Source organism: Tursiops truncatus, chromosome 18, assembly GCF_011762595.2.
Source record: "Tursiops truncatus isolate mTurTru1 chromosome 18, mTurTru1.mat.Y, whole genome shotgun sequence".
In the NCBI taxonomy this organism is placed as follows: domain Eukaryota; kingdom Metazoa; phylum Chordata; class Mammalia; order Artiodactyla; family Delphinidae; genus Tursiops; species Tursiops truncatus.
Genome location: NC_047051.1, coordinates 6,778,482 through 6,795,975, shown reverse-complemented (window position 1 = coordinate 6,795,975; position 17,494 = coordinate 6,778,482). Strand labels below are relative to the sequence as shown.

General features: G+C 41.7%; 1 long non-coding RNA gene across 3 annotated transcripts in view; it reads right to left on the bottom strand.

Annotated features, from left to right (window-relative positions):
* The window catches only part of LOC109550252 (uncharacterized), a 272,632-nt gene that overhangs the window by 113,649 nt on the left and 141,489 nt on the right, over nt 1-17,494 (bottom strand). For 2 of the 3 annotated variants that reach the window (XR_012327549.1, XR_012327543.1), the window contains one exon: nt 12,860-13,413. The exons of the other annotated variant lie outside the window; for it this stretch is intronic. This is a non-coding gene — a long non-coding RNA (uncharacterized lncRNA). Of the gene's footprint in view, nt 1-12,859; nt 13,414-17,494 lie in introns of those variants that run through there. 3 annotated transcript variants of the gene reach the window in all.

Genomic DNA, 17,494 nt, shown 5'->3' with positions numbered 1-17,494 from the left:
ACTGGTTAGGAGGAAAAGGACTCGAATGGGTGCCCTTTCTTCTCTACAGTGGGAAAGCCAGTCCCATCACTGGGCAGGAATGACCCGTAGCTCTCTTCTGTTGCTGCCTACCAGAGAGCCTGGGGTTTCCTTCTTCAGCAAAATCTTTTGGGATGCAAGGAGACGAAGGAAAGAGAAACCCTTCCACTAAAAAGCTATTTGAGGAAATAAATGAAAAAGAAACTAGGTTTTAATCTTACTTCTAAGCCATATCATGCATATATAATGCCTAATTCTAATCTTTTTGTAAAATGAGCAATAATTTAGATGCACTAAAGTCAATATTTAATTACCCATGAGTTCAACATAATTTGGCCCTCTGCAAATGTAAAATTCTTGCCATTAGGAGGAAAAGCCCAGTCTAAAGTGAGTAAGATTTTGCTTCTAATTCCAGATTTAAAGAAACGTTGCCTTTAAACATGGTTTAAATTGCTGGGTTCATCAATTTATGACTTTGTGTTCAATGAAATAGAAAATGCCCAGCACACTGGCTGGCCATGGTGTGTGGTGCTCGGTAACTGTTAATCTATTATTTTGAACAAAGCTGTACAATTAAGCTATGATCCCAGCATTCCACATTTTTCATTAACTCACCTCGTGTTTTTCCATTTAGATGAGTTTAAGATGCACAATGGGAACTCTTTGAAAATATTCACAGTTTTTAAATTATTCTGGACCCTCCCTTAAACTCTTGTCTCAAGTTTCTGTATTAGAGCTAATTCTCCTTTGTGTACTTTAGTAACCCGATTATCTCAGCCGAGATCTAAGGTCAGCAACTTACAATTACCTCACCAAGTCAAACAGGTCTCCATTGACAGACAAGACCATTCTGCTTCTCCAGAGTGGGGACTTCTCCAAAGTTTAGTGCAATGTATGGATGTCTGCCTGTCATTCATTCTTAAAAAGCTCCCACCAACCCAGTCAGCAGTTTTAACAGGTAATACCTGTCAGACTTTCTCTAGTAAGTGGTTGGCATCCTTGGCCATTTGCAGGATATCGCTGCCTTTACCCAAGAGAAGAGCCCTTGGTGTAAATTAAAGGTAAGTAAACCAAATGATTTTCAGCGCAACAGAGCTTTCAAGCAAATCCTCTAGTGGCTCCTTTGCAAAGTCAAAAATTCTTTTACAAAGCAAATAATCACTCCCAAATGCATGGGGTTTGCAGATCTGGAATGTAATCCTTCAGACTCTCTTAAAACAGGTAGACCTTGCTTTATTTGCTACTCTGAGCATTGGTCTTTTGGCTTAATTTTAATTTAAAGAATAAAAGAGTCAATTGCTCCAATCACGCTCTGGTTTTGGCAGTGTTGATGATTAGTGTGTAAAGGGTAATCTGCTGTAAATGGAAGGGAACGCAAGGTACCGATGTGGCCTGGGAGCCACTGTGCCACAGAAAGGGGTGGTCGAGATCCTTGCCTGGCTGAAGTTTGAATATCTTTGATTTTCTTTTAAAATTTACCAGGCTATTTGGGAGATTACATCCTACAAAAACACACAAGCAAACAAAGAAACCCCTGATATTCCACAGAGCTGAAAAAGTAGGAATAAATTTACAACTGATTCTGTTCACAGAGTGGCAGTCACAAGAGTGGGAGAATCCAGTACAAAGAGATATGAGGGCAGAGCAAGGAAATCTGTAAATTGATGTAAAACAAAACCACGGAGATGGAAAAGGACAAACTTAGTTGGCGAAGCATGTTTTTCTAACCAGGAGAATAGGAAGCTAGCCCTATCAAGAAGGGCCGGACTGTGTCCTTTATATTTCTCCTTGGTGCCCCTCACTCACATTCTTGTCTTTTATTGTGCCATCCAATCCTCCAGGGAGAAAAAGAATCTTGCTTTGTCCCCGCCGGACCTTCAAAGCAAACGTAGCCCTTTATTTCAGAGCTCTTTCACCTTCACAAAATGCTGATACAGTTTCTACAAATCGGAGGAAATCTGATGGTGGAAGTGGGAGTGGGTTTTGCAGAGAAAGAATTTTCCTTCCTGCCACCAAGACAGGAGAAATTTAAAGTCATGTCCCCTGCCATAAAGACGGCTGGGCTGGTGGCCTAGACCCTTCATGCCTTTAAGGGTTCCTTTCTGGAACTTTATCCCAAGCAACATGGGAATTAGGGGGAAAAAAGAAATCTATCCCACCTAAAGGCTCTGCCTCTCCATCTACCTAATTTTTTCTCCAGATTTTTAATTGAATGTTGTTCAAGGTAATGCATTTTAAAAAGAAAACCTCTAATTCTGACTGTTCAGCTCAGTCAACCTCCATGAACTTCCCTTTTGGGTTCTCCAAATCCTCAATGTGTGTTTTACTACTTGAAACTGAACGAGAGGACATTTCAGGGGATCAATCAAAGATAATAGGTGGGTTCTGAGCTTTTATAGTTTAAAAGAATGCTGTCTTCAGAAATGGTGAACAAGAGCACTGTTATGAACATTTAATTATTTCTATGAATACATTACAAACTCCTCCATCACTAGAATGTAATAACTAAAAACTGCTTTATAATGACTTTTAAATGAATTTCATTCCATGAAAATGAGACTTTAAAATCAGCCAGGCAAACAATGGCATTTTTTTTTTCCTTTTCTTCTTCTTCTTTTTTTTTTTTTCTCGGTCCTTTGGTGTGCGGACACTCTGCCTCCTGCGCCCACGATGCTTTAGTTCGCTCCTCGCTTGCCCCGGACTCCCCCCACCCTTCAGAACCCCGCCACACCCCCCAGATGCTCTGTGGGCACCAGAGATAATCTTTTTTTTCCTTTTCGTTCCTCAAAACTATTGCTTCATCAAAACACCAGAAGAATGTTGTTCCTGTCACGTAAGATGTGATATTAACATAACTTTCATCCTGACTCCAAGACCCTAGTTACGTAATATTCCAGGGCAACTCAAGGATATTGTGAAATCTCTTTAAAAAAAAGAAAAACTAAATAAAGTTTAATACAGTTCAACTGAAAAAAGATATAGCTGGCATTAAAGCCTTTTGGAGGTGGAAACATCGATCACCAATTATATGACTATATTTATTCTACTGTGTACATAGTCGAAATATAAATCTCTACCAATCGCCAAGAGCCCAAAGACCTGGGTCTAAAGGATGCTAGATGGAGCTATAAATATCAAAAAGAAAGAAAATCAATGCACATTTGAAATACATTCAACTTTGACTAAGAGTTAATGATACAATTTAAGGATTTTTAATTTTTGTTTTTAATTATAACTGGACCTTGGACAATTGTTCCTTAGGATCTTCCCAAGATGCTGGGTTTAGCAAGAGAGAGGATATAACAGTCATATTCAAGGACCTGTTCCAGCTCAGGTAAAAATAATAAATGTAAATATATATATATATAAATATATATATATATGTGGTTACATGACCTTATGATGGAATGATATGTAGTCACTCACTATGATATTTACAAAGAGTTGTGACGCTTGCAAAGTGTTTATGGTAGTAAGAAAAGAAGAGCAAGATTCGAAATTTTTATATATAGGTTGAGTCCAAATATTTACAAGAAATGTAGAAAACAAGACAAATGGTGTGGGGTAGGAGAAGATTTCGGGTTAGGATTGTGGATGGAGTTTATTTTTCCGTCTTTATGTCCTTTCACATTTTTCTAATGAAGATGTATTACATTTGTATTTGTGATTTTTGACAAGTTTTAAAAGACAAATTCATTTATATGCCTTTTCTGAACTCAGTCATTCTTAATTAATCCTTTTGTTATTTTTGCAAAGATTAGAGTAAAAGAAGCCTTTTAAGTATTGATGCTGATTAGGCATTGATTTTATGTATTGGTACAAATGGATATTCCAAAGTACCGTTGTAGTGATGATCTAGTTTCATGTGAGAATGGGTCAGAAAGCTAATTCAGGCAGGGTTCATCTTGAACAGTACATGGTACAGTGTATGTATCTGTTGAATGCCTCTCATGATTATTAAGTGTTATCTTTTTTTTTTTTTTTTTGGCGGTACGCGGGCCTCTCACTGTTGCGGCCTCTCCCGTTGCGGAGCACAGGCTCCGGACGCGCAGGCTCAGCGGCCATGGCTCACGGGCCCAGCCGCTCCGCGGCATGTGGGATCTTCCCAGACCGGGGCACGAACCCGTGTCCCCTGCATCGGCAGGCGGACTCTCAACCACTGCGCCACCAGGGAAGCCCCAGTCAGTGGTTTTGCATAATTCTGTTATCTTTCCCCGATGCACCCCATTTTTCTGAAAGATTTTCATCTCCTAAGCTGCATTTATTAAGTTTTTATTAATAGATTTTTCCATGGGATGATCAATGCCATCGTGTTCCAGCCAAAAGTCCAAGAAATGTGACATTTGAGTCTCCTGAGCAGCCTTGTCAGTTACAAATATACAACTTCTCTTAACCTTTTTAAAGAGTTGAAATTATTTCAAGGATTCTTCCCTCCTCTCTCCCCCATCACCATCTTTTCAGATTCCCTGACATGAAGGAACTCAAGCTGGAGACCTAGTGGATTAACCCTTCCAGGATGTGCCTAAGTTTTCCTCTGATTCTAGAATCAGACTAGAATACACGGGCTGATCAAAACCTAGAAATGTCAACCCTCCACCCAGGACCATGTATTCATGTACTCGTCAGTGCGGACAAAGTGAATTCCAGACCCACAGCCAGTTAGGTTAGTTGTGCTGAAAACAAAGGCTGAAAAAGACCATCCACTTTAGCTAAAGAATCCATAATGAATCATCCCATAAAACATGATCGGTTCCAAAAATGGTAGGTCCCTGTCCTTGATCTGAAAGCTTTGTGTATCTTGCCATCAGCAGAAAGTTTTTACAAGAATGGAAATAAACACACCCATAGTGCTATAAATAAAGGGTGAATAAGGTTGCCGGCTCGAAGGCATCCCAACCTAGTAAAGCGCGGGGAGCACCAGGCAGCTGTTCTGAGAACCACAGTGCCCCCCCCGACAATGAAGGTACTGATGGTTTTTAATCAAGACTTTTAATTTTATACTTAGCCTCATAAGAATTATTGTTAATATGATTTATTCATAAACTTGAGACTTCGCACATTTGATTTACCACAGAAACTAGAACAAAACAGCACATGCCCATGAAAAGAATGCACGTATGCTGAAATATAATTGGAGTTTAACTTTTGGGGGAAAAAAAAGCAGCCTCCAATGCCAACAAAACCCTCCCCAAAATATTTTTATAACTGTTATTTAGCATATTCCAAAGGAATAGCCTTATTCACAGGAAACTGGTTTTTTAATTTAACGACCGTACACGATAAGCCCCAAAGAACCACTAGGTGTAGGGGAAGCACTCTCAAGTTTCAAGAGAACCATCTTTCATTTGTTCCATGTGCAGCCTGCAAGGAAATCTGAATTTGAAATTTGACAAGTGCTTCTTAAAACACTTTAAAAAATGAGCTTTGGGCCACTTGCTCATGTCCTAAAGGGATGGAGCCTGCAAGAAAAAGAATAGCAAAAAGGCACAAGATCTGTTCAGGCCTCCAAGCATGTTATAGTGTCAGGAGATGCATTTAAGCTTGCCACCGTTTTATACTAATAAATGTGAGTCGTGTGATTTGATTTTAAATAAATGGCAAAGTTTTATTTGATTTCTTTGACTATGTCATGATGCACAGCTACCTGGAATCGTATTTGTACAGAAAGTAGGAACACCCTTCCAGGAATAAGAGAACCCCAGGAGTGGATTTAATGGATAAATTATATCCATAGAAGAAACTAAACTCAAAAGCCAGCATTTTATGACTCCAATAACTTATTTCTGGGTCCCTAAAGCTATTTATCTGTTTTTGTTCTTTATGGAAGAAAAGTGTATATGCATGAGCTAAAGAGAGTGAATGTCCTTCTAAGGTTTTATTTTGTGTGTGTGTGGTACGCGGGCCTCTCGCTGTTTTGGCCTCTCTGGTTGCGGAGCACAGGCTCCGGACGCGCACACTCAGCGACCATGGCTCACGGGCCCAGCCACTCCGCGGCACGCGGGATCCTCCCGGACCGGGGCACGAACCCGTGTCCCCTGCACTGGCAGGCGGACTCTCAACCACTGCGCCACCAGGGAAGCCCCCTTCTAAGGTTTTAACTCAACTCTGCCACATGGTACTTTTTCTAATTGTTCTCTCTGCCCTTCTCCTTAATCCTTCTCGGAATTAAACAGATCTGAGTCTGAATCCCAGGGACCTTGAGAAAGTTATCTATCTCCTGAGTCTCTTCTCCATCTGTAAAATTGGGCAAAACGATGTGACCTCACGGGGTTGTTATAAAGCTTACATGAAATAAAGGATGTAAAGTCCCAAATGGTGCCTGACACGTGGAGGTTGCCTAGGAGAGCTGGTACCATTCAGTTCGCCTTCTGCTGCCCCCTCCTTTTCTTTATATTCTTCTCTTGTCTTTTCCTTCTCTCTCTCTCTTTTAAACTATTTTTTAAATTGAAGTGTAGTTAATTTACAATGTTGTGTTAGCTTCAGGTATACAGCGAAGTGATTCAGTTATACATACATATACAGATTCTTTTTCAGATTCTTTTTCATTATAGCTTATTACAAGACATTGAATATAGTTCCCCGTGCTATACAGTATGTCCTTGTTGTTTATCTGTTTTATACATAACAGTGTGTATACGTTAATCCCAAACCCCTAATTTATCTACCCACCCCACTATCCCCTCTGGTAACCATAAGTTTGTTTTCTATATCTGTTACTCTATTCTGTTTTGTAAATAAGTTCATTTATATCATTTTTTTTAGATTCCACATATAAGTGATATCATATGATATTTGTCTTTCTCTGTCTGACCTACTTCACTTAGTATGATAATCTCTGGGTCCATCCATGTTGCTGCAAATGGCATTATTTCATTCTTTTTTATGGCTGAGTAATATTCCATTGTATATATGTACCACTTCTTCTTTCTCCATTCATCTGTCGATGGACATTTAGGTTGCTTCATGTCTTGGCTATTGTGAATAGTGCTGCTTTGAACATAGGGGTGCATGTATCTTTTTGAATTAGAGTTTTCTCCAGATATATGCCCAGGAGTGGGATTGCAGGATCATATGGTAGCTCTATTTTTTGTTTTTTAAGGAACCTCCCTACTGTTCTCCATAGTAGCTGTATCAATTCACATTCCCACCAACAGTGTAGGAGGGTTCCCTTTTCTCCACATCCTCTCCAGCGTTTGTTACTTGTAGACTTTTTAATGATGCCATTCTGATTGGTGTGAGGTCTCTTGTCCTCACTTTCTGTATCCTGAAAACAGGCAGACACAGGATAGAGTCTGGAAGGTTTGTGGAGGAACATTCCATGTTCTTTGCCCATTCTGTTACCTGGTTAAAACCCCGTGCAGTATGAAAAATTGCAAGGGAAAATCATTCCCATCCATGACTTTGTAATTGGTGTAATTCCCCTTGGGCAAGTTAACTAAACAGCCTAGGCATAATCCACAAATGCAAGTGTTGAAAGCTAGGAGGAGACGGAGGGGGTCAAGGACCTTGCCCTGGGCCCCTCAGGGAAGAAGCAGAGCTGGCAAAGGGAGTAGTTACTCTCCTCCGCCTCTCGCCTGGGGGCACGCGTGGCATCTGTGCTTGTTGCCTAGTTTTCTGCTAACTCTTTTGCAAATGTTATGCCTGGGTGTACTGCTTCTGTCTCTTCCCCTTCTCTTCTGTTTATGTTCTCCATGTATCCTCTGTAGCACATAGAAATATTTGGGGGTGAAGTGTGTTTGGAGCTTCTAAGATTTAGGGAAAAGATGACTTTGCTAAAATGTAATGAAATATGGAGATTTTTCAGTGATAATGGAAATGGCTGGGCTTCACCTCTCAAAGCCTCAGGCTACCATCGTGTGCATCGTAAGCGTCACCAAGCACACTTTTGTGCAAATTGCTGCAGGGTTTTGAAGAACTTACAAAATAACGTGTTTTAGGGATATCTCTCATGTTAGATTTTCTATAAGTAGGAAATAACCTTTTTTTTTTCCTCCGTTTTGAAGCTGGTTTAGAACTCACGTGTGTTTTCATTTTCAAGCTAAATCCAAATGCTTGTGATTTCAGTGCTGCTTAAAGATGGCAAGACACAAATTCACTAAGTAGAACTGGGAAATGTGCTTCCGGGGCTTTAACAAAATTACCATGTTACTCTCTCTTCCTGGGATCCTGATCTCACTGAAGACTTATGTTCCTACTTCATGTCACGTGGGTATAAGATCAGGGATGGAAAAGTGATGAAGGTGAAAATAATTGTAGGAAACATACAGAGGAATATTTCATGAAAAAGCTAACCACGAGGTCAAACCAGAAAATGCCTCTCTAAATCCCCATAGAACGTTGAAACTTTCAGCACTGGCCATACCCAGGAGCCAGTGGCAGCTTTGGTTACAAATCAGAAACACAGTCATTCCCTGCTGACTCTGTTTTCCTTGCTTCCCCATGACAATCTGACCAATCTTGTAAAGCAATGTCTTCTTAACAGGGGGATAGTAGGAGAGTCCTAAGAGATGCAGAGCCCGGCCGCTGAACTTTCCTAGTATCTGCAGCTTAACTATCCAACTCACAGCATTTACTGAGCAACTACCATGTGCTCTGATGGACAGGGAAGGTTAGGATTTTAGATGTGTATGCACGATACGTCCCTTAAGTGAGAAATATCTAGAACCATCTGCCCCGTAGCCCTTCACTTGATTGGCTTTCCTGGCAGCAGCCCTGAGTGAGGGTTAAATGGAGTGTATGGGGGCTTCCCTGGTGGCGCAGTGGTTGAGAGTCCGCCTGCCGATGCAGGGGACGCGGGTTCGTGCCCCGGTCCGGGAAGATCCCACATGCCGCGGAGCGGCTAGGCCCGTGAGCCATGGCCGCTGAGCCTGTGCGTCTGGAGCCTGTGCTCCACAACAGGAGAGGCCACAACAGTGAGGGGCCCACGTACCGCAAAAAAGAAAAAAAAAAGGAGTGTATGGGACATGCTCAATACTTTAAAGAAGTTGATATTAAAGGAGGAACAAGATATAGGAGGAATTAGAAAGAATTCTGAGAAATGGGAGAGCCTGGTTTTTTTTCTTTTTAAAGATAGGAGAGATTTGAGCATATTTCCATGGTAAGGAGAAGTTTGCCTGGGGTAGTCCCAGCTTCCCTATGCAAGTATCAACAATGCCCCCTTTTCTTTAACTTTTCCGATTTGGGACAACATGTTATATGGTCACCCTGGGCAGAAGAACCTTGGGAGAGGGAGAGACGGAAGATGGAAGACAAGAGAAGGGTTGTTTGTTGGAACAGTGTTCTGGGGACAGAAGGAGTGGCTCCTGGGTGGGTAGAGGGCTGATTCTTAGAAGGAGAGGCTTAGGGCTTCCCCCAAAGCTGATGAGGGAAGAGTACGGATGCTACAGGTTAAGGGCTGAGTAATATTTGTGAGATTTGAGGATACAAATTTGTGAGATTTCTTACTTGACTCCTTTTGTCTGTGAAGTAAGAGGCCATGAGGTCACAGTTTAGGGTTCAAATTCCATGTTCAGCTTGCTTTATTCTGCTAGTCATGAGGCCGACCTTTTCATAAATGTGGTTCCATTGGTCTCTATAACAAGAGGCCGACAGTGTTGCTGGATCCGAGCTGAGCATGAACAAATAGCTGAGAACACTCGCCCTAAGAGAAGTTGGTTTAGTCGAGTTACTATCACAGGTGAAAATCCTAGCATAGCAGAAAAAGTAGACTGAGACAAACCTGTAGCACTAACACTTGAAGCCTCTATCACTGTATCCCATTTCATTATGATAATTATAATCGTAGATTAGTATTGAGAGCTTATTATGTGCTAGAAAGAGTTCTCTTTTAAATTTATATATGTGTATGCACTTTTTTACATTCATAATCTTTTTTAGATGAGAAAATCAAGGAACTCACCCACGTTTACACATCTGGTAAAAGGCAGAGCCAGGATTTAAACCCAGGGCCCACACTCACAACCAATATGTTATTTTCCCCTGTCTCTTTCACGATAATCTGTTGATTTAAGTTCATTTTAGGTTTTCTCTTTTATCTGTGGTATTAAGTCAAGGGTTGTGTGATAAATTAGTGACATATGAATCACCCCCAAAGGTGAGATGATGATGTGGCATGAAGGTTCCCGGCCTGCTGGATGAGATGTGCAGTTAAACGTGGCAGTTCTTTCTCCGCTGCTGCCCCTCGTGAGACGGTTAGGTCCCGGCCCCTCTGTGAAGTCCCCGATCGGCATGGAGGATGAGACTGATGGTTATTCAGTGTAGGAAACACGGTCGTGAAATTCAACCACAAGGGCAGTTGTCCAACAAGGCCTGACTCAAGGACTGGATCAGTCATGACAGAGGCCATTCTTTGGCCCAGCCATTCCGACTGGCAACCTCCCTGTCAGTGTGATACACTGGAAGCCTTCAAGGGCCTACACAAGGCTTTGGAGAAATCTTTCTTTGATTCTTCATTCTGCTCTCTTAGATAGTAAGATAATGTGCAATGCATTAATGATGGACAGGGTCACTATCTGCCTTGGTGAAAAGAGAAAAACACAATTTGAACAGCGTGGAATAATTATGGATCAATCAATCCAAAAACTCGTGTCAAAAACAATGACTATCTGAAACTAATACAGCACTGTAAAGCAACTTCCATAAAAAAATAAAAATGAACAAACAAAAGCCCAGTGACTAGGGTGGAGGTTACTGGGGTACAAAAGCAACAGAATTTCCAGTTCATGCCACATGCCACAAGATTAGTGTTAAGGACAGTTGTTTTGCCTACACTGATGGGAGTGTAATGCTAATGCAGGATTTAAAATTTTTTTTTAATTGAATAGAGTTTTATTACTTTTGGCGTTAAAAATTTTTTTTTCTTCATTGAATAATCCTGTGATGGTGGGCTGATTTCTGTGACAGTGGAAACCAAGAATAATGATTGTATTTTAGGATACCAATTTGATGATACATTTTATATTCATTTGGTATATTTGTCATGACTTAACACAGAGTTATATAATAATTCAACAATTACATAATGCCACTAGGAACTATTCTGCCTTTTTGTTTCTTGGAACATCTTAGAGGAAACTCATTCTCATGTACATTTGAAAAGTACAGAGAAAATGTGTGTGCTTCTCAAAAAGTTTCTATTTCCTCACTTGTTAAAAGAGTTGAAGATGATGCCATCACTAAGGTTCCTTCCAACTTTAGCTTTAGATATTCAATAGTGTGGGCAAACATGGGGTCAGGTCAGGAAGAAAGGCATTGTGGGACATCAGCGAGAGGTCAAACACGGGTATTACTTTTCTAGTGGCCTATGAACTCAGACTGCCCAACTCCCGTGGCTGTAATGTTTGCAAAAGCTTGCTAGAACTATGTGACCATTAAAAAACATAACTCTCGTTTTTTCAAAAGCGAATTCCAGCCTTCACACAAAAATTGTCTTTCTGTTGGCATATTCTCTTAGTCGTGGGAAAGCAATTGAGCTGAGCCTGAATATCATTTCTGCGTTAATGAGGCATACTTCTAGGTCTGAATAGAACATCAAAAGGTAATCCCCGACTTTACAAAATCATGGCACTGGGAAGAGAACATAAAGGTTCATCTCTTCCGTGCACTTACTGGCAAGGGTGTTGGGTGTTATTCATTCACTATGTTAAGCGTTGAGGCTACAAAGATGAATAAAACCCAGTTCAGGCCCTTAAGGAGGCTACAGATAGTTGAAGACCCACGATCCAAACAGGTAGAAAGGCGGCTGCAGCCCAAGGGAGAAATAAAGCTGCCAACCTGTAGCAAAACTGGGTGTTACCTCCTTCACTCATGATGTGGTGGCCCAGGAGCTGTCTTATGTCGATAAATTATTTGTAAATAAGAAACTAATTTCTTTATGTTATCTGATTGATATCTATACTAAAATGACCCTTAAAACTCCACGGTCATGTCACCCATGCCCAGCTGGAGGGAAGATGCATCCTCCCCACGTGAGGGATCGCCCCAGCTATGCACCAGGTAAGCCTCCTGGGCTTTATCCACACTGGCCCCAGACTGTACTGTGCTTGCTGTCCTGTTTCTGCTTGCTCTCTGTGTGTAAGAAATGAACGTTCAAAAATGTTTATTTCTTACACACAGAAAAAGGCTCAACCAGATAGAAATCATCTCAATGCAAAATGAAAAGCCACAAAGAACAGGATTTGTTTTTTTAACCTAATAAATAGCATATACAGTCAGGGACATATCCAAAATTTCTAAATATGAGGGGTCTCCTATCTGGTTGGGGTTGTGTGTGTGTGTGTGTGTGTGTGTGTGTGTGTGTGTGTATGTGTGTGTATGGATATGGGTGTGGGTGTGTTGTTGAAGCTATGCTTACATAGAAAATACCTGTTTTTCCTTGGATTGTGTCTTTAATTGGAGGAGAGGAGGGCTGATGGGGTAGCGGGATGGAGCTCTGACTGCCCAGTCACCACTTTGCACTGCTGTTGTGCGCAAGGTATACGTGCGTATTATAAACAGGTAGTACAGCTATAGATACACATAAGGGCTGGGGTGGTGATGATGGTAAAGTTGGTATTCATATTCACAGACAGCATTCTAAGCAGGCAAACCCTTTGGAGAATAACTTGAAGGCACAGTTCAAGAGCCATGGGGAGGCTTATAGACTTGACTCCATGATAACAGTTTCTGGACTCTCCCCTAGACAAGTAATTCAAAATGCAGAAAGACTTATTTGCACAAAGAGCATACAATTGCAAGCAACCTTTATGTCCCCCAAACAGAAAATGATTGTATAAATTATAGTACATGGACACAGTGGAATAGTATGCAACCGTTACAAATGAGTAGGAAGATTAGGTAGCCATTTGTAGCATTAAAACATTTTAATGTTTAAAAAATGAATTTTCAGGGCTTCCCTGGTGGCGCAGTGGTTGAGAGTCCACCTGCCGATGCAGGGGACACGGGTTCGTGCCCCGGTCCGGGAGGATCCCACATGCCGCGGAGCGGCTGGGCCCGTGAGCCATGGCCGCTGAGCCTGTGCGTCCGGAGCCTGTGCTCCGCAGCGGGAGAGGCCACAACAGAGAGAGGCCCATGTACCGCCAAAAAAAAAAAAGAATTTTCATTTAATATTGAAAAGAAAATGTTATGCATACCACAAATATGTGAAATTAGGTACATAAAACAACCTGGAAGGAAATATACAAAAAACAAAAATAGTTTTTCTAATTTCCAAAGTTTCTATAATATTGGCATTGCTCTTTATTTTAAAAATAAAAGAGAAAAGTACATACTGGGTTGACTATGTATTATGTAGTAGAATGACTCCTTGTTTTTGTGGAACTTTGTTAGCAGAAGAGAGAGCAACAAGCACTGTATTAGGAGTCAGTCCTGGTCTCCTATAAAACTGGTCTTTCTGATCTGAAAAAAAAAAAGAAAAAAAGAGTTGGGCTTTGATCATCTTCAGGACCGCCTAAGAGTTTTTAGATTACGTGGGTCCATGACAACTAACCCAAAACATACAGATAAAAGGTACTGTTGGAGTTCAGAGGCCCTTTTCCATCCTCTTATAAAAACAAATCTCATCATGGCATTCCCCCATCTACAACCTTTCAATGGCTTCCATTTGCTATCAGAGTAAATCCAAACTGCTTAGCCTCAGTTGCAAAGTGCTTGGTGACTGGCTTCCACTTTCTCTCTCCTGCCCTTTTCTTGCCTCACCCCTCCCCCATTCCCAAGCAGCAATCTGGGCTTCAGCCACCTCCCCGTGTGTGTGTGTGTGTGTGTGTGTGTGTGTGTGTGTGTGTGTGTGTGTGTGTATGCTCTTCCTGAACAGCCCGGCTGTTCACCTGGCCTTCACCTGGTTCAACTCCAGATACCTCCAGGCTGAATTTGCCTCATTTCGTCTGTGCTTTCAAACTGCCCAGTGCTGGTTCCCATGGACTCTAAGCAGAGGGAAATGTCTTGAGATAAAGAGACTTGGGCTGTGTCAGAGGAGAGGTCAAGGTCTGGGTGAGTAAATGAACGCAGTGGGGCGGGGGAGGGGAGAGCAGTGGGCTTATGATTATTCCTTACATCTCTGTGACCGTGGCCACCTTTACCAATCACAGTACCTACAGGTTATCACTCTTATTACTAAGACAAGACTGAGGCAAAGGAAGGAAGCTGAACTTGAAGGAATTTGACATACACAGTGTTTCTCAGTTGTGGCTGCACAATCAAAACACTTAGGGGAGGTTTGAAAAATACCGGTGTCAGGTCCGGTCCAGGAGAGTGTGATTTAGTTGTTCTGGGGAAGGGCTGGGGCATCTGTCTCTTTAAGTGGTTCCTAGTGATTTTTATGGGAACTGGGTTGAGAATGTCTGGTTAGGGGAGTGTAGGGTTAAAAGGCTGGACATATTTGCAACGTGTGTAGGGGTGCTCCTCAGGAGTGAAAATAGGTCAGCCAACGTGTCCGGCCTGTTCCCTTGCCTTACACAATATAATTCTTTTCTTCATATCCCAAACGCCTTCAGAGCACGATTCTCAAATCTACAAACACACATAGTCCGTTTTTTCTGCTGCAGCAAGAGTAAAGACTGAAGGGGGAAAGTCCATTACTAAACCAGTAACTAGCAAATTACATCTAGTTCCAGAGAAAAGACCTCGACCTTTTTTGTGGTAGGAAATGAACATTTCTTGAGAACCCTTCTATGATGGGAGTCTTCACATTGGTTTTAGGGGGCTTCATATAGATTTTCTCATGAGAAAGAAATGTAGTATAATTTTACAAAGCAAAACCTTGATGTGTCTCTTACACTGGGACCAAAGGGGACCAGGCCAGTCTTGGGTAAAACCGGACACAGAGGGCAAAGGAGGTTCTCAAAGTTCTTATTTCCACTTTGCCCACAGAGTATGGTATATCCACAACCCTTGTCTCCACCCCCCAGGCATTGTTGCAAACATTTCTCTGCCCCTTGTGGCATTTCCCTACCCCCAGATCTTTAATAAATGACAATGGATGGCATAATGAGATAATCAAGCAAAGTAATACCTGATTAAAGGTTACTGGTCTTATAGAAAATAATGCTTCTCTCTAGTTTAAATTCCAGAGTTTTTTGTGAAGACCCTTAAGGAATGATCCTAAGATGGAAATCATTTCAGACCCCTTACATGGCAGATAGGGGAGATTATATTTTTAACAGCTTCACTGACATACAATTTACATATCATAAAAATCATCCACCTCAAAATAACCAAAATGTAGAAGCAATCCAAGTGTCCATCGATGGATGAATGGATAGGCAAAATGTACTATGTACATACATACAGTGGAGTATTTATTTCCTCTTAAAGAGGGAGGAAATTCTGACACATGCTACAACATGGATGAGCCTTGAAGACATTAAGTGAAATAAACCAATTACGAAAGGACAAGTACTGTATGATTCTAATTATATTAGGTACCTAGAGTTGTCAAATTAATAGAGACAGAAAGTATTCTGGTGGTTGCCGGGGGGCTGGGGGGAGGGGGAGGGGGAATGGGAAGTTGTGTATTGGGTTTGGAGTTTCAGTTTCACAAGATGAAAGAGTTCTGCAGATGGATGGTGGTGACGGTAGTACAATGGAGTAAATGTACTTAATGCCACTGAATTGTGCACCCCAAAAAGTAAAGATGGTAAATTTTAAATTATGTGTATTTATAATTTAAAAAAATATAAATTCTCCCATTTCACATGTACAATTCAATAGTTTTTAGTATATTTACAGAGTTATGCTGCCATCACCGTAATCTAATTTTAGAACATTTCCATCACACTCTGCCCTCCACCCCCCAAAAACCCCTCATACCCATGAGCAGTCACTTGGGGGAGATATTTTTAACAGGTCATGGGTGTCATGTGTTATTCTTCCAGGACTTGACTTCACAGACTCTTAGAAGGGGCCTTAGAGATTTTAGTCCCACCTCCTCAGATGAACAAATTGAGACTCAGAGAAGCAAAGTGTCTTGTCAAAGGTCACACAGCAAATTCATCCCCAAAGCCAGGTCTTTTGATTTCCCATAGAGTTACTTTTTGTAATACAAAAATGCCGTGTCACTTGCTTCCTTCAAATTGATGCTGAGAGTAGATTGAAGGTATTAAGAAGATGTTATCCTTTCCTGCCGGGAACAGATGGGCTCTTTTTTCCAGTCTCTCTTCTCACCCACCTGAGTCGGGAAGTACAGAGGAAAGAGAGGAGAGTGGAAAAGTCTGCAACTGTGTCCAGTCATGCTCCCTTGTGCCTTAACTCTATTAGGCAAGAGCTATAATGAGTCTTATGGAGAATAATGTCGCAGCCTCTCTTAGAAGAGAGACTGGAAATACAGCCAGGTGCAGGGACTTTACTTTTGAAAGATGCTGCCTTTTGTGGAGGTGGCTGGGGTAACCAGTGTCAAACAGCAACACCATGTATCAGAGATGCCAAGGTTTGGGCTGGCAGTGGTGGTCATTATGTCTCCTGTCGTCGCACGATTGCTGGGAAACAGCAGAGGAAGTGAGTTGAGGCTTCTATACATCCTGCCACCTTCTGCTTCTTGCAGAGCCTTGGCCAGGGCAGTAGTTGGATGAAAGTTGGGGTTTGGAGTAGGGTGGAGGACTAACTTTGTGAGCAACAGCCTTCAATATTCCTTCTGAACTCACTGAAACATCTTCAGCTGCCCTTATTTCCTGGAGGGCTGCTAGAGAGGCCTCTGTGGTTGCTAAACATGGAGAATGAGGCCAAGGAAAATCGTGTAGCTATGGACTCAGAAATATCTATACCAAGTCCTGAAGCCTAATCAGGGCAAGATTCAGGCCTCTTTTTTCTTCTGTCCTTTGGTCTCTCTGGGAATTCAATCTACCCTCCTCCTCCCTGGTTACTACGCTAACTCACCCCAGGATGATATAGGCCTCCAGGAGGGCTTGGAATTTCTCCAGCAGGGCTAATCAAGAGGCAGGTACTCTAAACGTCCTGTGAGTTTCCATCATGATGAGACACACCTGACTGGAGAGATTGCTGTGGGGAATGACACAGGCTCCTAGACAATGGGGGACACTGCCTGGATTATTCATTTTTGAACTCCTGGTGCCTAGCAGAGTGCCTGGTGTGTTTGTTTGCTGAATGAATAAGTAGTAACGTTTCACATCAAATGATGCATTGTTATTCACAAAGTGATTTATTTTCCCTGCATGAATTTATCCTCACAAGTGCCCCTACTTTACCCCTGGAAGGAAGACAAGACTGTTTCACAGATGCGGTCACATAACTGTAGGTTGGAGAGGTGGCTGTCAGACTCTTACCTTGTTGGCATTTTTATACAGGTGTCTCATTGAGACGACCCTTCCTAAAATACCCTAAGAGAGGTATGTATAGGGAGTCAGATAGACATTTGTGGTCTCTGCATTTTGTTCCTAAATCTGGGCTAGATGTATTCTTCATCTAAGTCTCTCATTAATGGTATTATTTTCTGCTGTTTGCTAATCACTGCAGGTGTATAAATTTT